Genomic DNA, 20,753 nt, shown 5'->3' with positions numbered 1-20,753 from the left:
AATCAGTTACTTGGATTTCACTGAATATTTGCTTGGCACTTTGTCCATCCTGAACCTTATAAGCTAAGCTAAGCTAAGTCACTTCAGTCGTGTCCGACTCTGTGCGACCCCATAGACAGCAGCCCACCAGGCTCTCCCGTCCCTGGGATTCTCCAGGCAAGAACACTGGAGTGGGTTGCCATTTCCTTCTCCAATGCATGAAAGTGAAAAGTGAAAGTGAAGTCGCTCAGTTATGTCCAACTCGTAGCGACCCCATGGACTGCAGCCTACCAGGCTCCTCTGTCCATGGGATTTTCCAGGCAAGAGTACTGGAGTGGGGTGCCATTGCCTTCTCCAATAGGACATACAATATATTGCCAAATGGCCTATGTTCAGGCAAAACAGAAGATGGGGGTAGGAATGATTACCAAAAATAATTACCATACATATTAGAGTGTGATTTCACATTGTTTGGAAATTGAGAAAACTTGCATGAGATGGTTTTTGGAGGGTGGATACCTTTTCTGTAAATTTTTTGAGAAGCATCCCAGGCAGAAGAAGCAAAATCTGGGCAGAAATATTTATGTAAAGAATAGTCTGACTTGAGGACCAAAATGTGACACACTGAGAATAGGAAGGGTGTTGATTGGGGGGGAGTGAAGATAGACTTTTCATTAGTATAATCAATTAGTAGTTTATGGGATTGAACTTTTTTTTAGTGTAGTCAGTGAAATACAAATATGATTCATTAAAATATAGAGAGTTTTTTTGTTTTATAACAAAGATAAACATGTAAATATTGGTACTGGCCTCCAAAACCAGCATTATAAGAAAGACTCCACTTCATGACAGTCTTCAGGAAAAATACTTTATGTCATCATTACTTACATGTCTGGCTTCTTCCATCAGGTTACATGAACCTTGCAAAGAACTGTGACTTACTGTTCTCAATGTGGCACAGAGTAGATGTTAAATAATTATTTATTTAATTAATTGGTAAAGTAGTAAAGATTTCGAAGATAATTTCCCTCTAATTTACCTTTGATTAAGAATAGGTACCATCACAACCTAATTAATTAATTATATTTGGTAATCCATGATACCATATTTTTCTACCCAGTGATGAATAAAATCAAATTTCTCATGTTGACTTATATAAACAAGCTATTCAATAGAACTTGAATAGTTTCCATTATAATTGAATTACCAGTGCCCATCATATTCTCATCTGCTTTTGATTATCTACCTGTACACTATCCATTTGGCACATTATCTAACATCTAGCACAGTGCCTGGCACATATTTCAATAAATATGCCGTTTTCTACTAGTGTGAATATCAGACTTCACTGGTGGCTCAACAGTAAAGAATCTGCCTGCAACGCGAGATGTGGGTTCAGTCTCTGGGTTGGGAAGATGCCCTGGAGAAAGAAATGGCAACCCACTCCAGTATTCTTACCTGGATTCCATGGTCAGAGGAGCCTGGCTACCATCCATGGATTTGCAAAGAGTCGGACATGACTTGGCGACTAAAAGACGACAACTAGTGTGTATATAGTTTAAAATCACCTGGGCACGTAGAAAATTTCATTTATTCTCAGGAGAACTGCATTCATGACTTTGTTTTCCCCCCTGAATTTTTTTTCCTTGATTTATGTATCCACTCCTATGGATAATCTATTACTTCCAGGCCAGTGTATCAACAGAAAAAGCTTTATCTAGTAAGAGATAGAAAAGACAGTCAGTGATCGGTTAATGAATTATTCTGTTTGATTTATCAGGCATTCTGTGTAATTAAATACCATTCCTCAGATTCTTTTCTATTTTCTGAATGTTCAGTGAAATTATTGATAGCTTATTATGTGCTAGGCACTGTGCTAAGTACTAGAGATATAAATATGTCCACAATGAATTGGAAGAAAATAGAAATATGAAGAAATATTCATAAAATATTCCAGTAAATAATGATATATTCAAATTGTTATTGGGGTACAGAAGAAAATACATGTTATTATTTTAAATATTTTAGATACCTTCTATGGGATCTTTTACATTTTCTATAGTGTGTTAGTAATAGCCAACACTCATGAACTACAGCTGTGTTCAAGTCCCTGTATAGCTGTATGGCCTTGGCTCATACTAAATATGCATGAAATTGCAGCATGAAATTTGGTATCAATTGAGAACAGCTAGTGAAAGTATTGGGTAAAAACTGTGTAAGATGTCATTTTTACCTTCAAATTATTTTCTGTCTAATATGAATAAAAGCATAGCACATAAATAACTAAAATTCAAGATAGAATACAGTAGATTGCATAACAATTATATGGAAGTAAGAGAGTATCTTTGTTCAGTGTATTTTATATTCTTATTAAAACAATAATGTTTTAACTGGTTAATAGGTAGCTTTCCCAAAGAGTTTTAAAGGGCAGAGGTTGTTTGATGAGAAAGGAAAAATTTAAAAGTGGGGTAAAGGAAAAGCAATGTATGTGTTCAGGGAATAGAAAGATAGCAAGGCATGGGTTGAGAAAATTGAGTGTCTTCATTTTCCCTGGAGCATAGGAAAGTAATGAGATAGCCAGAAAGGTTGTTTGGGGATAGCTACCCTTCATCTGAAATTTTAGATTAAGAAATCTATGCATAATTTGGTAGGCATGTGGAAACCATTAAAAGTTTATATACAGCGAAGTGATGTAATCAAAGTTGTCCTTTAAGAAGATTGAAAAGGCAATGATGTAATAGGAATTATTGAAGAATAAATTTGGAAATATCAAGGAAGCTTTTATAATAGTAGAAACAGGAGGTAAAGAGGATCTGATCTAGGGAGGTGGCGGTGGGATTCAGAAAATGAGATAAAAAACATTCTCAGGGTGGAATCTAACAAACTGGGGTAGAGGAAAAGAACAAGGGCATCAGAGGTGAAAACAAGACCTCAAGCCTAAATGAGAGTAAGAGTGCGAGTGCCATTAGTAGGGTACACTGATAGCTGGCTTTGCCTACAGAGTATCTGAAAGTAGAGAGTCCAAGAAGTTGGAAATACAGATCTGGTCCTTTGAAGGAAGGCTGGAGTTACAGATTTGGGATCCATCTACAATTAAGTTGTATAAATAGTTGATACGCCCAAAGGAAGAAGGTTTTGAAGAGAAATACTGCTGAGAGCAGACTGGAAGGAAACAGGTGAGAAGGGTGGGACATGTGGTAATGAATGTTGCATAGAGGTCTCAAGTTATGACTGAGGATAACTATTCAATTTAACAACTAAAGAATATGACCTTCAGAATAGCTTTTTCAGTGGCACAGAGCAAGGCATTGAGGGAAAAAACTGTAACACTTTTTGGCAGTTACAAGACAGGGGCTCCAAGGTGCTTTGAAGGGACTACAGAATTGAGTGAGGGTTGGTCAGTTTAAATTTAAGACTGAGTAGACTTTTATGACAATATGTTCATGAAACAAAAGGAGCCAGTTAAGAAAAGAATGAGACTAGGGGAATGGTCAGAGAAGGCAATGGCAACCCAGTCCAGTACTCTTGCCTGGAAAATCCCATGGGCGGAGGAGCCTGGTGAGCTGCAGTCCATGGGGTCGCTACAAGTTGGACACGACTAAGCGACTTCACTTTCACTTTTCACTTTCATGCATTGGAGAAGGAAATGGCAACCCACTCCAGTGTTCTTGCCTGGAGAATCCCAGGGACGGGGGAGCCTGGTGGGCTGCCGTCTGTGGGGTCGCACAGAGTCAGACACGACTTAGCAGCAGCAGCAGCAGGGGAATAGTGGGCTTGCTTCAGAGCTCATCAATTAAGTATTTACTTTGTTGTTGTTGTTGTTTAGTCGCTAAGTTGTGTCTGACTCTTTTGCATCCCCATACCCTGTAGCCTGCCAGGCTCCTCCGTCCATGAGCTTTCCCAGGAAAGAATTCTGGAGTGGGTTGCCATCTCCTTCTCCAGGGGATCTTCCCAACCCAAGGATACAACCCACATCTCCTGCATTGCAGGTGGATTCTTTACCACTGAGCCACCAGAGAAGCCCTAAAATCACCTGGGAGATTTATAAAAGAAAAAGTACCAACACCTGTGCCTCATCCAATACTAATTCATCAGAATCGGTGAAAAGTGGGGTCCAGAAATAAATATTTCTTAAACTCCCAAGGTGATGCTAATTGTGTAGCATCCAACTTGGATACCAACTACCACTTGAGCAGAGAAACTCAATACATACGTCAAACAAATGCATTTTGGTTGTTTTGAGTGGGACATTTTATAAAGTACACGGCAATTTGTCTTTAAGACAACATTCTGGCAAAATTTTTGCAGGATTGCTATCAGTTATGGAGTGTTTCCATCATTAAATTTATCACAAGTGATAGTGTATACTTCTGTACTATTTTACAATAAACATTATTTTTGTAACTTTTAATAAAAGATAAAAACATTCAATAATTACATTTTATAAGATAAATTTGCATTGCAGGCAGATTCTTTACCACTAAGCCACTTGGGAAGCTCTAGGTATTTATTTGCCATTGTGTAATTTGGTTTCCTTATCAACACTGTTTGATTCATAGTTTAATTCTAAATTAAGCTGGTTTCTATTAATGGAGTTATTGCCTTTTCCATATAACAGTTTAAGAATGGTTAAGCAGAACTCAAGGGCTTAAAAAAGAAATATAAAATGATTTTGTGATCAGACATTAGTAAACTTCAATGAAGAAATAATTCCTGAAGCAACAGACAGAAAGTGAACGATCCTCCAAAGTCTGTAAATTACTGAGGGATTGTCCTGGGGTAAATTTTTAATTGAATTTAAAATGTTATTTACTTAAAGTTAACACTTCGAGTATGGTTTTTATGAAGTAGATGCCCATATGTACTACTAGCAACCTTGTACTTAGATTTCTGCCTTTTGGAAAAGCACTATAGTAATATGTTTCAGGAGCCAGAAAAATGTTTATACCCACTGCTTCCCAATATTGGATAATTGATCCTAAGAAAACAGTTTGAGAGAAGAATAAACTTTAAAAGATCTATACAGGTAGAACAGTAAGTATAACAGGGAACCATGGAGTAACCCAGATGCATAGTTTCAGTGCCTAATATAAATTAATGATAACACATCAATGGGATTACTATGTAGCCTTTTAAAAAGGTATAATTTGAATAACTGTAAAAACATTGAATATCTTGAACAAAGTTTAAGTACAAAGACAAAATAAAAATTTGTACACTCATTATAGCTAATGTGAAAATATATATATGTATATGGATAAATTAGAAAGTAGTAATTCCCAAATAAAACTGCTTGTGTTGGGATGGGGGAATATGGAGAAGTATGGATGGGTTTTCCCCCTAAATTTTATCTAACATACCATTTTTTTATAATTAAAAAGAAAAAATACTACTGCTTGGATTTGTGTTAAATAATTTCCTGTTATGGAAGTAGGTTATAATAACATTTATTTTTTTGACATGTTCAACTGAATTGTGTTAATATACAACATCTCCTGGACATGGAGGTTTTGTTTTTTAATCTAGGACTCTTCACTATAATAGAACTGAACCAGGGAAGGCGGCTTTGTGAATCAAAATGACTGTGAGGCTGCAACAAAACTTGTAAAATTGTAATCAATTTTGATGATTTTTCCTTGCTTGATGATTTCCTTTCCTTTTGATGATTTTCCTAGCTTGATGTTTCCCTTGTTATACTTCTCATTCAAAAAATTTCAGAACTTTAGAAGTTTATTAGTGACATCTATTCAAAAATTAGTTTTTTGATATGCGTATTAAAAACTAAAATGTGAATTATTTTATTGTATAAATTATGGTATGCTCCCTACTCTGAACTGGTTAAGGAAGACATAATTTTCTCCTTGATACCTCACTGTACGTAATACGTAGTGATTATACAATTTTATATAAAATTAATTTTTATAACTTTATTGAGATACAATTAGCATACAACTGCACATGATATATGGAATAAGTAAACATAATCTGATTTTAGTACTTTGAAATTTGTTAAGATATGCTTCACGCACCAATATATCATCTAACTAGTATATGTTATTTGTGGGCTCAAAAAGGATATGTATTATGCAGTTGTTGGGTGCAGTATTCTACAATGTACAATTAGATTGACTTTCTTCAAATCTTCTATATCCTTAATTATTCTCTGTGCTTTTTTCTATCAGTTATTGAGACACATATGCTGAAATCTAACAGTGATTGTGGATTTGTCTACTTTTTAAAAATGTTTGTCAGTTCTACTTTTGAGGTACATACAAATTTAAAATTGCTTTCTATTCTTGGTGATTTTATTTTTACAAAGTGACTGTCACTAATATGTTTTTTTGCCTTAAAAGTATTTCATCCAGTATTATATCCACATTAGTTTTTAAATAGATGTTTTCTAAACAGCATAGTACGCTGTTTTTAAAAATCCCAGTCTGACAAACTTTATTTCGGATGATTTTTCTCATTTTCTTTCAGTGACTGACTTCCTGACCTCTTCCTTTGTTTGGCCTTCAGTGCTTTTAAGAAGTCCGTCAACCTTTTAGCTTTTCAAACAGAAAAGTTTGTCTAAATAAGCTGGTTTATCATATCCCTGGAAAAGGAAAAATAAAAATTCTATTTTTTCTATTTCCTTAATGGACTTATAATTACTGTTTATAGTACAAAAAGTTGATTTCAGATACAGAGTTGCTATTTTTTAAAATTTCTTTTTCCAATTTGTTAGTAAAATTTGTTCTTTAAAAAAATTTGTTTTTAATTGGTGAAAAATTTCTTTCCAATTTTGTGTTGGTTTCTGCTGTACAGTGGGGCTTCCCCAATTGCTCAGTATCTGCCTGCTAATGCAGGAGTGTGAAGTGTGAAAGTTGCTCAGTTGTGTCTGACTCTTTGCCCACCCCATGGACTCCATGGAATACTCCAGGCCAGAATACTGGAGTCGATAGCCTTTCCCTTCTCCAGGGGATCTTCCCAACCCAGGGATTGAACCCAGGTCTCCCCCAGTGCTTTTGAACTGTGGTGTTAGAGAAGACTCTTGAGAGTCCCTTGGACTGCAAGGAGATCCAGCCAGTCCATCCTAAAGCAGATCAGTCCTGGGTGTTCATTGGAAGGACTGATGTTGAAGCTGAAACTCCAGTACTTTGGCTACCTGATGTGAAGAGCTGACTCATTGGAAAAGACCCTGATGCTAGGAAAGATTGAGGGCAGGAGGAGAAGGAGATGACAGAGGATGAGATGGTTGGATGGCATCACCGACTCAATGGACTTGGGTTTGGGTAGACTCTGGCAGTTGGTGATGGACAGGGAGGCCTGGCGTGCTGCGATTCTTGGGGTTGCAAAGAGCTGGACACAACTGAGCGACTGAACTGAACTGAACTCCCCCATTGCAGGCGGATTCTTTACCAGCTGAGCCACAAGGGAAGTACAAGAATACTGGAGTGCGTAGCCTATCCCTCCTCCAGGGGATCTTTCCTACCCAGGAATCAAACCGGGGTCTCTTGCATTGCGGGTGGATTCCTTACCAGGTGAGATATTAGGGAAGTGTGGGTTCAATCCCTGGGTCAGGAAGATCCCCTGGAGAAGGAAATGGCAACCCACTCCAGTCTTCTTTCCTGGAATATCCCATGGACAGATGAGCCTGGTGGCCTATAGTCCATGTGGCTGCAAGGAATCGGACAGGGCTGAGCATGCACGCTGCTCTACAACACTAATCACTCATGATTATATGTATCCCTTCCCTCCTGAGCCGCCTCCACTCCCCCCATCCCATCCCTCTAGGTCATCACAGAGCACCAGGCTGGGCTCCCTGTGTTATTTAGCAACTTCTCAGTAGCTATTTTACGCATGATAGTGTATATATGTCATTGCTACTTTCTCAATCTGTCCCATCCTCAGCTTCCCTACTGTGTTCACAAGTCCCTTCTCTACTAGTTCATCAGTAACATTTTTCTTGACTGCATATATATGGCTTAATACACGATACTTGTTTTCTCTTTCTGACTTACTTCACTGTTGAAGAGGCTCTAGGTTCATCTACCTCACTACCACTGACTCAAATTCGTTCCTTTTTATGGCTGAGTAATATTCCATTGTATAAATGTACCACAACTTCTTTATCCATTCATCTGTTGATGGCATCTAGGTTGCTTCCATGTCCTGGCTATTGTAAATACTGCTGCAGTGAACTTTGGGGTACATGTGTCTTTCAGAATTGTGGTTTTTCTCAGTGTATGTGCTGAGTAGTGGGATTGCTGGGTCATATGGTAGATTTATTCCTAGTTTTTAAAGGAATCTCCATACTGTTTTCCATAATGGCTATATCAGTTTACATTCCCACTAACAGTGCAGGAGGTTTCCCTTCTCTCTGCATCCTCTCCAGCATTTATTATTTGTATATTTTTTGATGATGGCCATTCTGATTGGTGTGAGGTCATGCCTCACTGTAGGTTTGATTTGCATTTCTCTAAGGACTGATACTAAAGCTTAAACTCCAACACTTTGGCCACCTCATGCAAAGAGTTGACTCATTGGAAGAGACTCTGATGCTGGAAGGGATTGGGGGCAGGAGGAGAAGGGGACGACAGAGGATGAGATGGCTGGATGGCATCACCAGCTCGATAGACATGAGTTTGAGTAAACTCCGAGAGTTGGTGATGGACAGGGAGGCCTAGCGTGCTGTGATGCAAGGGGTCGTAAAGAGTCGACTGAGTGACTGAACTGAACTGAATAATGAGCAATGTTAAGCTGCGATTCATCAGGTTGCAAAGAGTCGGACACGACTGAGCAACTGAACTGAAGCATCTCCTCATGTGTTTATTGACCACCTGTATGTAAGTTGACATTTTTAAATAACTCATTTAAGGGCCTGTCATTAAAGCAGGTATTGCTGGAGAAAAAAATAGCCAACAAATATAGTTGAGGTTAGTCTTCTTTAACAGTGTGGTTCGTTTTGAGCCGGTGATTATAATGTTACCAAACATAATGTTGTCTAGTTGCCTGATATTGAGACATCTTTGGTTTCTATGAAGAATTGTGCTACTTATACTATTTAACATCTAGACTTATGTAAGAGAAAAGGGATTTTTGTTAATATTGTTTGGTCAGAATAGGTTTTTTTCCTGCTTATTTCTAAATGTTATAGTATCAGCCTTTTATGCCTATATGATAACAAACAATATTACCATGGGATATTATGGTGAGTCAGTTCTCCAATGACTTGAGAACTGCAGCCAGTCATGTTCACTATTCGGCTAAAAAGCAGAACAAAAACAGACTTAGGGGAAGAGTGTGTGTGTGTGTGTGTGTGTGTGTGTGTAATCATCACACACAAATATTCTTAGCAGCCCCTTCCTCTAATTTGCCCATGAAGTCTGTGCTCTATCTTTTATCAAGAAGTTGTATCTACAGTCTCCCAAGTCAAAAGAAATAGAAGTAAAAATTAAAAATGAGACCTAATCAAACATAAGCTTTTGTACAGCAAAAAAAATAAAGTAGGGAAATGAAAAGATAACCTATGAACTGGGAGAAAATATTTGTGAATGATGCAGCCAACAAAGGATTAATTTCAAAAACATATGGACAGCTCATATCAGTTCAGTTGCTCAGTCGTATCCGACTTTTTGTGACCCCATGGACTGCAGCACTCCAGGCTTACCTGTCCATCACCAACTCCTGAAGCTTACTCAAACTCATGTCCACTGAGTCAGTGATGCCATCCAACCAACTCATCCTTTATCGTCCCTTTCTCCCGCTTTCAATCTTTCCCAGCATCAGGGTCTTTTCCAATGAGTCAGTTCTTTGCATCAGGTGGCCAAAGTATTGGAGTTTCAGCTTTAGCATCAGTCCTTCCAATGAATATTCAGGACTGATTTCCTTTAGAATGGACTGGTTGGATCTCCTTGCAGTCCAAGGGACTCTCAAGAGTCTTCTCCAACACACAGTTCAAAAGCATCAATTCCTCTGTGCTCAAGCTTTCTTTATAGTCCAACTCTCACATCTATACATGACTACTGGAAAAACCATAGCTTTGACTAGATGGACTTTTGTTGGCAAAGTAATGTCTCTGCTTTTTAATATGCTGTCTAGGTTGGTCGTAACTTTTCTTCCAAGGAGCAAGCGTCTTTTAATTTCATGACTTCAATCACCATCTGCAGTGATTTTGGAGCCCCCCAAAATAAAGTTTGTCACTGTTTCCATTGTTTCCCCATCTATTTGCCATGAAGTGATGGGACCAGATGCCATGATCTTAGTTTTCTGAATGTTGAGCTTTAAGCCAACTTTTTCACTCTCCTCTTTATTTTCATTAAGAGTCTCTTTAGTTCTTCGCTTTCTGCCCTAAGGGTGGTGTAATCTGCATATCTGACGTTACTGATATTTCTCCCAGCAATCTTGATTCCAGCTTGTGCTTCATCCATTCCAGCGTTTCTCATAATGTACTCTGCATATGTTAAATAAGGAGGGTGACAATATACAGCCTTGACATCCTCCTTTCCCGATTTGGAACCAGTCTGTTGTTCCATGTCCAGTTCTAACTGTTGCTTTTTGACCTGTGTACAGATTTCTCAGGAGGCAGGTCAGATGGTCTGGTATTCCCTTCTCTTTAAGAATTTTCCACAGTTTATTGTGATCCACACAGTCAAAGGCTTTGGCATAGTCACTAAAGTGAAGTAGATGTTTTTCTGAAACTCTCTTGCTCTTTTGATGATCCAACGGATGTTGGCAGTTTGATTACTGGCTCCTCTGCTTTTTCTAAATCCAGCTTGAACATCTGGAAGCTCACGGTTCATGTACTTCTGAAGCCTGGCTTGGAGAATTTGAGCATTACTTTACTAGCGTGTGAGATGAGTGCAATTGTGTGGTAGTTTGAACATTCTTTGGCATTGCCTTTCTTTGAGATTGGAATGAACACTGACCTTTTCCAGTCGCGTGGCCACTGCTGAGTTTTCCAAATTTGCTGGCATATCGAGTGCAGCACTTTCACAACATCATCTCTTAGGATTTGAAATAGCTCAACTGGAATCTATCACCTCCACTAGCTTTGTTGGTAGTGATGCTTCGTAAGGCCCACTTGACTTCACATTCCAGGATGTCTGGCTCTAGGTGAGCGATCACACCATCGTGATCATCTGGGTCATGAAGATCTTTTTTGTATAGTTCTTCTGTGTATTCTTGCCATGTCGTCTTAATATCTCCTGCGTCTGTTAGGTCCATACCATTTCTGTTTTTTATTGTGCCCATCTTTGCATGAAATGTTCCCTTGGTATCTCTGATTTTCTCAAAGAGATCTCTAGTCTTTCCCATTCTGTTGTTTTCCTCTATTTCTTTGCACTGATCACTGAGAAAGGCTTTCTTATCTCCCTTTGCTGTTCTTTGGAAGTGTCCGTTCAAATGGGTATATCTTTCCTTTTCTCCTTTGCCTTTTGCATTTTCTTTTCTCAGGTATTTGTAAGGCCTCCTCAAACAGCCATTTTGCCTTTTTGCATTTTTCTTGGGGATGGTCTTGATGGATGGTCTCCTGTACAGTGTCACACACTTGCATCCATAGTTCTTCAGGCACACTATCAGATCTAATCCTTTGAATCTATTTGTCACTTCTGCTGTATAATCGTAAGGGATTTGATTTAGGTCACATCTGAATGGTCTAGTGGTTTTCCCTACTTTCTTCAATTTAAGTCTGAATTTGGCAATAAGGAGTTCATGATCTGAGCCACAGTCAGCTCCCAGTCTTGTTTTTGCTGACTGTATAGAGCTTCTCCATCTTTGGCTGCAAAGAATATAATCACTCTGATTTTGGTATTGACCATCTGGTGATGTCCATATGTAGAGTCTTCTCTTGTGTTGATGGAAGAGGGTGTTTGCTATGACCAGTGCATTTCTTGGGCAAAACTCTTAGCCTTTGACCTACTTTGTTTTGTATTACAAGGTGAAATTTGCCTGTAACTCCAGGTATCTCTTGACTTCTTTTTTTTTTTTTTGCATTCCAGTCCCCTATAATGAAAAGGACATCTACCTCAAACAAAAATGGTCAGAAGACCTAAATACATTTTCCCAAAGAAGACATACAGATGGCCACCAGGCACATGAACAGATGTTCAACATCACTAATTATTAGAGAATTGAAAATCAAAACTGCAATGAGGTATCACCTCACACCAGTGACAAAGGGCCACCATAAAAAAGTCAACAAATAATAAATACTGGAGAAGGTATGGAGAAAAGGGAACCCTCTTATACTGTTGGTGGGAATGTAAATTGGTGTGGCCATTATGGAGAACAATATGGAGATTTCTCAAGAAAACTAAAAATAGAGCTATTATATAGACCAACAATCTCAATCTTAGAGACATACTCCGAAAAGGTGAAAACTCTAATGTGAAAAGGAACATGCACCCTGATATTCATAATAGTCAAGACATGGAAGCAACTTTTAAGTGTCATTCACATGAATGGATAAAGATGTGTACACACACACACACACATATATACAGTATGAACTATTATTCTTCCATAAAAAATGAAGTAATGCTATTTATAGCAACATGGATGGACCTGTTATTGTTCAGTCTCTCAGTCAAGTCTTACTCTTTGTGGCCCTGTAGACTACAGTACATCAGGCTTCCCTGTCCTTCACTATCTCCTGGAGTTTACTCAAATTCTTAAGAGTCAATGATGCTATCCAACCATCTCATCCTCTCTTGCCCTCTTCTCCTCCTGCCCTCAATCTTTCCCAGCATCAGGGTCTTTTCCAGTGGATCAGCCCTTTGCATCAGGTGGCCAAAATATTGGAGTTTCAGCTTCAGCATCAGTCCTTCCAATGAACATTGATTTCCTTTAGGATTGACTGGTTTGATCTTGCTATCCAAGGGACTCTCCTGAGTCTTCTCCAGTATCACAGTTCAAAAAGAAACAATATTCCAATACTTAAAACTGCTTTAGCCTTAATTTCCATTTTGTCATCAACTGCTGACTTATAAATAATCAATGAATGTCTTGAAATTGCAGTAACACTATGGCTATAGTACTTTTTAAACCACTTTCTTGACCTGTGCTATATGGAAAAAACATTTCCCTAATTTAGGATGATGTTAAATTGCAAGGTTCTTAAATTCAGATAGTTAATATCTGGGTTTTTGTTGTTTAGAATTTTTTGAATTGTTGATTCTTTGGACTAGCTGACCTTTCACTTTATTTCTACATGAATGACATTCATGACAGTTTTATAAATGAAACATTGAAAAAGAGGGCTACTTCTACATAGGGCAAGAAGATTTATGGCATAATATGATTTTTATCTTTCAAATGCTGGTACAAGCCCGTTTTTCTGCTGTAGTACTTACTGTGATATAAGTTTAGTATACATAAGCCGCACTCTACCACAAATCTCATCTTACTTGAAGCTTGGATATCCCAAGAACACAGGTAACCCTTGACATCTTGTTGAATAGCAGATATTTCGTCTTACACATCCCATGGATCTCAGAATTTGGAGGTGACTTTCTTATTCTTTGCTGCCCAAGCAATTTTTTCCTAACCTTTGTAAGCCAAAGCTCTTTTGAAGCTTATACCATAAGTATAATTTTTCCAAAAATTAAAAAAATTAAAACTCACTTATCTAAGAGCTCAACAAAGCTCAAGCCTAAGAAAATGAAGGAAATTACACCAAAGCACATCATACTCAAGTTAGTCTAATCTAGTGCCAGAAAATTTTATAAGCAGCCAGAAAAAAAAACTGACTCATTGCTTACAGAGAAAATAAGATGAGGTTGAAAGCAGATGTCTCATTATAAACAAAAGACGTAAGAAGACAGTAGAGCTACATCTTAACTGAAAGAACAAAATGAATTGTCAATCTAGAATTCTATACTTAGCAAAAATTACTTTTAAAACTGAAGAAAAAACGACATTTCAGAGAGAAAAAGGGTGAAACAATTCATCACTAGAAGACATACTACAAGAAATGCTGAAGGAAGTTCTTTTATGCAGAAAGAAAATGATAGCCAATAGAAATATGGATATATATAAAGGAATTAAAAGCATAGAGTAATAAACTCCATGGGTAAATATATCTGATTTTTTTCTTTTTTATATAAATCTCTATAAATCACATTAGTAAGTAATTTGTGGAACTTATTAAAAAGTATGACAACAAAAGTTAGCAATGGATAAATGGAAATACACTTTTATAAGTTTCTTATACTTTATATTAACATATGAAACCATTTGAAGATAAACTGTGATAAATACTATATCCCCAAAGCAACTAATAAAATAACAAAAAAAGATGTGGCTAATACAATCAACACAAGAGATAAAATCCTAAAAATATTCAGTTTATCCAAAATAAAGCCAAAAAAGGAAACAAAGGACAGATGGGACAAAGTTTTTTTAAAAAATAGAAAAAGATGGCAGACTTAAACCTAACAATATAGGCAATCACATGCAAATGACCTAAATACCACAATGAAAAGACGGATCATATTTAATTCTTTCAAAAGGCAAAATCCAGCTATATGCTTCCTATAAGAAACGTACTTAAAAAGATACAAAGAGAAATGGTACTACTTTGTAGTACAAAGTATTTTGTACTAGTGCTAGTACTTTGTACTAGCAGTGAACAAATGGAAATTGAAATTAAAGAATACAAACTCCATGGGCATTTTAACTACCTTTTATTACCCGCTTAGTGGGTTTTTAGTACCGATAACCTTTCTTATTGAAACACTTTCTACTTATCAGAGATCAACAGAGAAAACAGAAACCATTCTAGGATTTCAAATGGAAAGAAATACAGGAATTGGGTACTTAGAAAATCATTGAAATGATTAAAGAGTGGACTTCAGGGAGCTAGTGGTATACCTTCAGTTCTGAAAGCTACTACCCCAGGTCTCACAAAGCTACAGGAAATCCCTACCAAAGTTACATCTGTTTCATAGCCCAAATGTGAATCATACACTAACAAACACAATTGTAGGAAACATAGTCTGTGCTTTTCAAGCCTCCATGCAAGCCTGAGTCTCACAATGGAGGAACCTAAATTATACCCAGAACCCTTGTAGAAAGGGCCTCTTGAATACATGATCTCTAGTTTCCATCTTCTGAGTAACATATTTGAGCATAGAGGGGCTTGAGAATAGATGCTGATCACAAACTGACAATATGCTGTAGCAGGTTGACTTGTGTCCTTCCTAAAGATATTTTCAAGTCGTAACCCCCAATACTTGTGAATGTGGCCTTATTTGGAGTAAGGATCTTTGCAGATGTGATCAAATTAAGATGACTCATACTAGATTAGAGTGGGCCCTAAATCCAATGACTGATACGTTTATGAGAGAAAACAGAGGGAAATGAACATATAGGGAAGAAGGCCACATGGCAATAGAGACAAGAGATTGGGATGATGCCAGGTATAAGCCAGGGAACACCAAGGATTGCCAGGAAAACACCAGAAGCTGGAAGAGGCAAAGAAAGATTCTTCCCAAGAGCCTCCATGGAAGCATGACTCCACCAACACTTTGATTTCAGACTTCTAGCATCCAGAACTGTGAGAGAATACATGTATGTTACTTTAAGCCACCAATTTGTAGCAACTTGTTATGACAGCCTTAGGAAATTAATACATCAGCTTCTACATCATCAAACTCCTAATTTTCTTCCTACTTTATTTGCTACTCCTATGGTCTCCTTTGTAGGATCTTCCTTTCTGACCTGTAAATATTGTAGTGCTCCATGACTTAGTTCTGGCTGTCTGCCTCTCTCACTCTACATTATCACCCTAGGTGAGTTCATCCACTGTTGTTTAGTCATTAAATTGTGTCCAACTCTTTTGTGAGCCCATGGATTGTAGCCCCCCAAGCTCCTCTGTCCATGGGATATTCCAGGCAAGAATGCTGGAGTGGGTTGCCATTTCCTTCTCCAGGGGATCTTCCTGACCCAGGAATTGAACCTGTGTATCCTGCATTGGCAGGTGGATTCTTTACCACTGAGTCACCTGGGAAGCCCCAAGTTAATCCATTCACTTCAGTTCAGTCGCTCAGTCGTGTCTGACTCTTTGCAACCCCATGAGTTGCAGCACGCCAGGCCTCCCATTACCATGCTTAAAATACTAGCAATATGTTGATAATCTCTCAAATTTATATTTCCAAACCTGATTTCCCCCAGGTTGATATAGATTACATATCCAACTGCTTTATCCTCACTTGGATATTTAAGAGACATCTCAAAACTCATCTTATTCCCTCCCCTCCCAACTTTTCCTCTCTTAATAAATGATACTAATATCCCCATGCAGCTGCTTAAGTCAAAAATCTATCATCACTGGATCTTTCCCTCTCTGTCATTCCATCCCTTAGGAAGTCCTCTCAAGTTTCCCTCCAAATGTATCTCGGGTTTGCTCGTATCTCTCCAGCTCCATTGCCAACATCCTGTTCCAAGTCATTGTTATCTCTATGTTGGGCTAGGGTTATCCTTCTAATTGGTCTTCTTGCTTTTGCTCATTACCCACACTATTCATTTACATACAACCAGGGCAAATTTTTAAAAAAATATAAATCAGGCCATGTCACTCTGCATAAAGTCATTCATTGACTGTGCATTGCCTGGAAAATAAAATTCAAACCTACCTCTGTGGCATGTAAGATCCTGTATGCATGGGCTGCCCTCCATCTACTCCCATCTTCTTGGACTATAATGCTCCAGCTACACTGGCTTCTTTTTCTTTTTTTTTTTTTTGATGCCTGAACACACTAAGCTCTTCGGTACTTCAGGCAGGCCTTTGCACTTTACCGTGGACCGAAAGCTTGTGTCTCTCCCATCCTGCCAGATTTATATTTTGAAACCTAATCCCCAGTGTGATGGTATTTGGGGGTGGGACCTTTGGGTAGTGATTAGGTCATAAGGTTGGAGCCCTCATGAATAGGATTAGTGCCCTTTAAAGAGTCACAAGAGAGTTTGCTTCCCCTCTGTGCTGCCATGTAGGACACAGTGAGAAGGCTGTCTTTGACCCAGAAAGTCTTCACCAGATGCTGAATCTACCAGCACATTAATCTTGGACTTCTTAGTCTCTAGTACTATAAGAAATAAATTTCTATTGTTAAGTCACCCAATCTATGATATTTTTCTCGTAACAGCCCAAATAGACTAAGACACACTTGACGCTCTCTCTCCTTACAATACTCTTTCCTCAATTCTTAATAGATAACTCCTTCTCATACTTCAGGTCTCAGTTCAAATGTCATCTCCTTCGAGGGGGCTTTTCTTCACTATTCTGTTCTAAGTTACTTATTAGTTACTCTCTACTACATCTTCACTAAAGAAATTTTGGCACTTATTTAAAATTATTTATAGGTTCTTAATTGTGTTACTAGAATGTAAGTTCTATGAGAGCTAAGATCATGTCTTTTGGTAATACTGTATGCACAGTACTTTGCATGTGGCATGTTGTGGATTCTTGATGGAAATACCTTAATAAATGATGAATGAATCCAGCAAATCTTTAGGCCATGAAACGTTCTAGATTTTCACAGTGAGAAATGAGTGAACTTTGAGGCTAATTTAAAATCTTTGTCATTTAAAAAAGAAACCATCATAGCCAAGTGTTCATAGTCTAGCATCCAGTGGAACCAGAGAATATTAAAGGGTGAATAAATCTTAAGAATATATGCAATCTACTCAATTTACAGCTGAGGAAATTGAGACCCAAAGTTATATCATGTGTATTGATATAAATATCTGGAATATTCCCCCTTTGGAGGACCTCTTTCTATGCAAACAAATGCCACTTTTAACAAAGACTGTCTTTCCCTCTGGGCTTACCTGGTAACTCAGTGACAAAGAACCTGCCTGCCAATGCAGGAGATGTGGGTTCCATCCCTGGGTCAGGAAGATCCCTTGGAGAAGGAAATGGCAACCCACTCCAGTATGCTTGCCTGGAAGAATCCCATGGACAGAGGAACATGGTAGGCTACAGTCTATGGGGTTGCAGAAGAGTTGGACATGACTTAGCGACCAAAAAACAACAATTTGTTGCTTTGCTCACTATGTTAGCCCCCAAAATGCTGTATGCTTTAATAATTTAATAAGCAAGAAAATGCTTAAATTAAAAGTGGTTTGAATTCAGGAAACATGCTGTCTTAGGTGCATAAAAGTTTGAGTGGCCAACTACACAGACACGGTCAAGCCCATAAATACAGTGGCTCTCACTATGAGTTCTTAATACAGTACATCCAGTTAGCCTGAAATAGAGGAGTCTATGGCCCTCTTCTGGGCGACTTGAATAAAGTCACATAGTTTGGTACATATTAAATATGCTCTAACTCAGTGATTAAACTGTCCCTCCTTGACTTCCTCAGATACTCCTTCCTTACCCCTAAGTTGATGGAATATTACCTTTCCTCCAGCATATCCCACCATCAGAGTGTACTATATCTGCCTAGAGTGGTGAGAGCTTTCCTTCCCTTTACCCTGGGCTAGGGACCTTCATCTTGACTCCCCACTGAGAAGACAGAATACAAGTTTGTTGCTTATGGATAAGTTTATATTCTCTATGAAATGACTCACCAGAAGAATGAAAAGGATCTGCTATCATCTGTGGAACAACAATATTATTAGTTTTTAATTAGAATAAACTGTGACTTACAGAAGATCTTTCAGTGACCAAATAATGGAGCTAGGTACTAGAATTCTGAATGCAGTTCCATTCCATTATATCTTTCTCAAACTGGTTTGCAGATCAGCTGCATTAGACTTAATCGGTGGTACTTGTAAAATGTGTCATTTTGATCTTTACTCCAACCATGATGAACCAACACTTTCGGGTCTGGATATCTAAACATTTTAAAAACTTCCTTGAGAAATGTTTATGCATGTTAAAATGTGATAATCACTACACTACTACTGTTTTTTATGATATCTACATTAAAATAATCACTTCCATTGGCAGTTTTCAAAGTACTTCTCAAGTATCATTAAGTTCACAAAACTTCAATTTCCCCTGTAAAATTCACCTTGATTTCTTTATCTTTAAATTAAAAGTTTTATTAGATCATGTTTTAAGTTCTAAGGTTAAATGTTGTTCTTCCCAGAACTCTGGAAACTACAGAATGCACATTTAGTATTCAAACAATGACTATCGAGATTTACTTATATTAAATGATTGGAATTACCATCATCACATGATTGAAAGTCATGTCAAAGTTTAAAGAATAAACTATTTACAAAACTGTCAGCTGTCTGCAGATGTATCAGCTTCACATAACACTTCCTTGGATGAAGTAAACTACTGTCACAAATAGCACCATTTGTTGTAACACCTCTGGAGTAATGAACTTCATGTAGAACCTATTTCAAAGGACTCTCATTTGAGCTAGAATTGCTGTCAATGGGATGGGGCACTGTGAATAAGATGAACTCCAACTGAAGAACGACATTCCTAATATACAAAGGAGAAGAAAGATTTAAAATTATATAAAGGAAATATTTCAAAAATAAGTTATCACAAATACTGTCTTGTAATAACTGCCTTTTTTTTTTTTTTTGCTTTCAGAAATTGACCTATTGTACCTTGTGGGAAAAACTGTCAAGTAGCTCTAGTCTGACTTTTTAAAAGTGATATTTATCACATAAAAATAAAGCACTTTACTAATGTCACCAAGATTATCTGAGAGAACATCGGGTACTGAATTTCCAGCAGTCACAGCAACTCAAAACAGAAAAGTGTGGTTGATCTAGATCAAAAGAGCAAAATGAAATTCAAGTGCAGGAGTATTTGTACTAATTTTCAAGCAAATTTAACCTCCTACAGCAAGGAGAACAAAGCTGGATATAATCTGTCAGTTCTTTTAAATGTCCTACAAACCTGTCAGTTTATTTAATGATAAATATATATTAGATCATGAAAATTTTTTCTTCTCACTTCTAAGTAACAGTTGTAATTCAAAACTCATGTGAACTAATCAGCATTAACAACATCCAACATCCAATAAAAAATCACTAGTCATGCTTAGGAAGCAGCAAAATGTTACCCATAATTAAGTGGAAAATCAGTCAACAGAAGCAGATTCAGAATTGCAGAGTTAATGGCAACAAGGATGTTAAAAAAAGCTATGATAAATAAGATAAAAGAGAAACATCTTAATAGTAGTTGCAGGGTAAAAGAAATTACTTAACAGCTGAGTAAAGTTAAGAATTTACACAGACTTCTTGTCAGAAATATACAAGCCAGAAGACAATAGCATGATATCTTTGAAATGTGAAAGGAGAAAAGAAACTGTCAATCCAGAATTCTACAACCAATGAAATATCATTCAAAGATAGTTGAGATACAGGAACAAAAGCTCAGGTAATTCATCACCAACAGGTGTGCACTACAAAGTAATGTGAACAAAATCCCCTCTGCAGAAAGAAAATACCACCAGATAGAAACCTGGTACACAAAGGAATGATGAGCAGCACCAAAATGGAAATATTGGGTAAATAAAAAAATATTTTTCTTCATGTTCTGGTTTTTTAAAAAAGATAATTCACTAAGTATAAATCTGATAAAGCATTGTAGGGCTTATTATACATATAACATAGAACAGCATTGCCTGGCACAAAGGACAAGAGAGGAGAATGCAGTAAACACTCCCAAGGTTCCTACATCCTGTATGAAGTGGCATATATTTGAAGTTAGACCATGATAAATTAAAATTCAGGGTTTCTTAATCTTGACACTACTTACTTTGGAGACTGGATAATCATTTCTTCTTGGGGGAGAGGGGCACTATCCCATGCATGGTAGG

The 20,753-nt window shown here is 37.5% G+C and overlaps 1 long non-coding RNA gene across 1 annotated transcript; it reads right to left on the bottom strand.

The window, feature by feature from the left end:
- Positions 1-1,533: 1,533 nt before the first annotated feature.
- LOC132345983 (uncharacterized) lies at positions 1,534-17,606 on the bottom strand. Its single transcript, XR_009495631.1, has 2 exons — positions 16,596-17,606; positions 1,534-1,696 (listed from the first exon to the last, which is right to left on the bottom strand). It is a non-coding gene; the product is annotated as an uncharacterized lncRNA (long non-coding RNA).
- Positions 17,607-20,753: the final 3,147 nt, after the last annotated feature.

Source organism: Bos taurus, chromosome 8, assembly GCF_002263795.3.
Source record: "Bos taurus isolate L1 Dominette 01449 registration number 42190680 breed Hereford chromosome 8, ARS-UCD2.0, whole genome shotgun sequence".
NCBI classification, from domain to species: domain Eukaryota; kingdom Metazoa; phylum Chordata; class Mammalia; order Artiodactyla; family Bovidae; genus Bos; species Bos taurus.
The sequence above is the reverse complement of the archived record's forward strand: the minus strand, read 5'-3'. Positions and strand labels throughout refer to the sequence as shown.